At 57.3% G+C, this 3,223-nt stretch overlaps 1 long non-coding RNA gene across 1 annotated transcript in view; it reads right to left on the bottom strand.

The window, feature by feature from the left end:
* Window positions 1-727: 727 nt before the first annotated feature.
* LOC107184859 overlaps window positions 728-3,223 on the bottom strand; it is a 13,359-nt gene continuing 10,863 nt past the window's right edge. The window contains exons 2-3 of the long non-coding RNA XR_001515762.1: window positions 2,830-2,834; window positions 728-813 (exon numbers count right to left, since the gene is read on the bottom strand). This is a non-coding gene — a long non-coding RNA (uncharacterized LOC107184859). The remainder of the gene's footprint in view (window positions 814-2,829; window positions 2,835-3,223) is intronic.

Below are 3,223 nucleotides of genomic sequence, written 5' to 3'. Positions count from 1 at the left end.
GTGCACTTTGCCTTGCTCCCAGGGCCCCCGTCTGAGAGCGGCAGGGACAGAGAGAGCTCCGTGGCCCGAGGCCCCTCTCTGGGGGTCTGTGAGTGTAGACACGCTGTGGGCTCCGGAAGATGTTGTCGGCATCAGCGTCTTCCACTCGCGCTGGGTCCTTTCCCCCAGCACAGATGCAGTAAGGACGCTGCGTGTTTCCAAGCAGCGAGCAGCAGCCAGTCCTGCCGCTGCATTCGGACAGGGCCTGCTGCTGCCCAGTGAAGGGCATTTAGAGGTCAAGGAGGAACACCCACGTTTCCTCGCTGAGTTTTAGTTGGTCTTGTCCACCTATCACTGCACCATCTTGACCATTGTTTGGTTCTCCGCTTCCTCCTGCCAGAGGAGGCACAGGTTGCTGTTACACAAGGGTGTGTTTATGAAAGGACAGTTTGGGGACAGATGTGGCTCAGCCCACGGCAGCAGATACCCTTGCTGATCGTGAGGGGCGAGGAGAGGCTCGCCCCTGGTGCTGAGCTCCTGGCTGGAGGCGTTCAGGGAGCTGGGTGACCTGCACAGGCTCCCGTGTGACCCAGGCCCCAGCCTTCCCTCCTCACTTACCTGGAGGGAGAGTCGGCCTTGACCTGATGAAGGACCTATGGTTGCAGCCCAAGTACATACAGTTCAGAGCACAGGGTCTGTTTCAGGGGCAGCCATCTACACAGTCCATTCAATTCCACCAGGGCCAGAGCAGGTCCCCCAGGTGCCCACAGCCGCGATGGTGATAAAACTGAGACCCCATACCCAGGTATCTAGAAGCAGGAGGCCTTCACAGTCCTTCCCTAGCAGGGACTCCCAGCCCACCTTACTGATAAGGAAACTGAGGCCCAAGGTCCCACAGCTAGGTCATGATTTGCCCAGGCCTATCAGCCACGGCCATGTCTCTGGCTACTACCTGGCCCATGAGACTGGCCCCTCTCACCCCCAGCTTCTCAGTTTCGGCCTGGCCAGGGGGCTGAGGGTTGTGCTGGAGGGGAGAAGGGGGCAGACCCACCCCGCTGCCTGTCCTTGCTGCTGTTCACCAGGCCCTGCTTCTGCCTGCTCTGCATATGTCTCTTGGGAATTGGAATTTCATTGTATGTTAAGAAAATAAAGGAAAATGACTTCTAATGTCATCCAGGCTTCCTGTGGTTTTCTTTCATCACCGGGTTTCCACAAAACCCCTGGTCTCAGGGGTGGACACAACCCCAGCCTGAGGGACACAGGGTTCCGCCCCTGATAGGGCCCGTTTTTTATTCTAGCACATGAAGGGGTGGGGAGCAGCAGGACTGAAGTGTGACAGGCCCATTAGCCTCTCTGCCCTCCTCCTAGCAGGACCCAGGGAGCAGCAGGGACTGCCCAGGTGTCCCTCCTTGTTCCTTCACTCATATTTCTGACCCTACCCACCCCTGTGCTGGGTACTGGGGCCCAAGGCTCAGTCCCCTGGGGGAGGCAGACCCATGCAGCCGAGCTGAGCAGGGTGAGCACCAGGCACAGGCAATGACCTGCAGAAGCTCAGAGGGAGGCAGCTCAGGCCAGGAGCTCTGTGGGCACCTCCATCCCGAATCATGAGCCACGTCCACTGGGAATGGGCATTTTCCCAAGAGGGTCTGTGGCTTTGGTCAGAAAAGAGAGGTCAGGGTGGACTGGCCTCTGCCTGGAGGGGACCAGCAGCTGGGAAAGGAACCCTCTGTCTGGCCCTTTCCCTGTCCCCGTGCAGCCCAAGGCCAGCGTGGGCTGGAAAAGGCCCTGTGTCCCACCCCAGGCCTCTTGAACTGACAAAATCCCTCCCCACTCATGGCTTCCCCTGCAGTGGGGGGAGGGAAAGGGGGGACATGGCAGGTATGCATGTCTTCATTCAACATGGGGCTGTGTGGGCTCAAAGAGGGACACATGGACGTCTGTGGATGGCTCAAAGCAGCCATTTGCCACTTGGCCCCAAGGGTCACGGTGCCTTTGGGGGAATTGGTAGATGCCTTCTCAGTCCCCACTATGTGCCCCGGCCTCCTCCACCTCCACCCCTGCTCTTCCTGGACCAGCCCTGGCCACTCCAGGACAGAACCTTTCTTATCGATGGCTTAGTTATAGCTTCTAGAATCCTAGTGCTATGAGGACACTTACTATTTGTAAGAAACTTCCCTGGGACCTCACACACAGTCTTCCTAATCTTTATAACATCCCTGCAAGGTAGAGATGGCCACCCCCATTTACAGAGAATGCTGAGGCCCCTGAAGATGAAATGCTTTGCCCAAGGTCTCACAAAAGGCTGCTGCCAGAGTTGGGATTTGAACCTGCCCTCTCTGGCTTCAACAATGGGGCTCTTTCCACTCTGTGGTGCTCACCTGCTTTATCATGACCTCTATCAGGGCCAGCAGGGCAGCCAGGCTTCCTCTGCCTGAAAGGTGTGAAGAGGGAAGAGGAAGGGAAAAGACCACCTGGCTGGAGGGGATTCTAGCACCAGGAGAAGCACTGCATTCCGGGGCCAGCTGGACACAGTCTGCTTGAGACACACTGGCACCACCTGGCCCCCGGCTGCTCCTCTGGCACTGGCACCATCACAGCCTCCCCAGTGCCCTCTAGTCCTGACTGATCCTCTATCTGGAAGGAAAATGTCTGCCAAACCTGCTCATCCAGAGGTTGTCCTTTCCCACCAGAGTACATGGGAAAGGGAAGGGCAATGCTGCATGCTGAGGAATAATAGTGCACTATGAAGGGGCCTCAGAAACCATGCAGGCCTGCAAGCAAGAGCTTTGTGGCCAGGCGATCCCAGACCCCCTGTCCTCTTCCAGCCTGTGGGTCCAGTGCTTCAGGTACCCCAGCTCTCCAGGGTCATGCCTGACTCCACTCTGCTCATGTTCTGTCCAGCCCAGCACAGAGGAGCGGTTTTGGGGGAATAACTAGAACTGGCATGGGGCTTCTGGAGCAACCAGAACCCTTGTCAGTTTTGTTCATCAAATTTTAATGGAGAGAGTAAATTTCCTGGAAGATTCCATGACTCAACCTTTGTCCCCCAGCTGCCAAGCATTTGTGACACTGCACACATGAGATGCTTTAGTGTGTGTGTGTGTGGGGGGGGTACCTAGCACCCCATCCACTGGGTCTCTGCTGGGACCAGACAGCAGGTTCCTTCCCCACTGGGACTCCCCTATGGTCCCGAGATGTACACACGGAGGTGGCTCAGCTGGCCCAGGAGGCCATCCTCTGCACT

This window comes from Myotis davidii, unplaced genomic scaffold (assembly GCF_000327345.1).
Source record: "Myotis davidii unplaced genomic scaffold, ASM32734v1 scaffold125, whole genome shotgun sequence".
Lineage (NCBI taxonomy): Eukaryota > Metazoa > Chordata > Mammalia > Chiroptera > Vespertilionidae > Myotis > Myotis davidii.
Note: the sequence above shows the minus strand (reverse complement) of the source record. Positions and strands in the feature narration are given on the sequence as shown.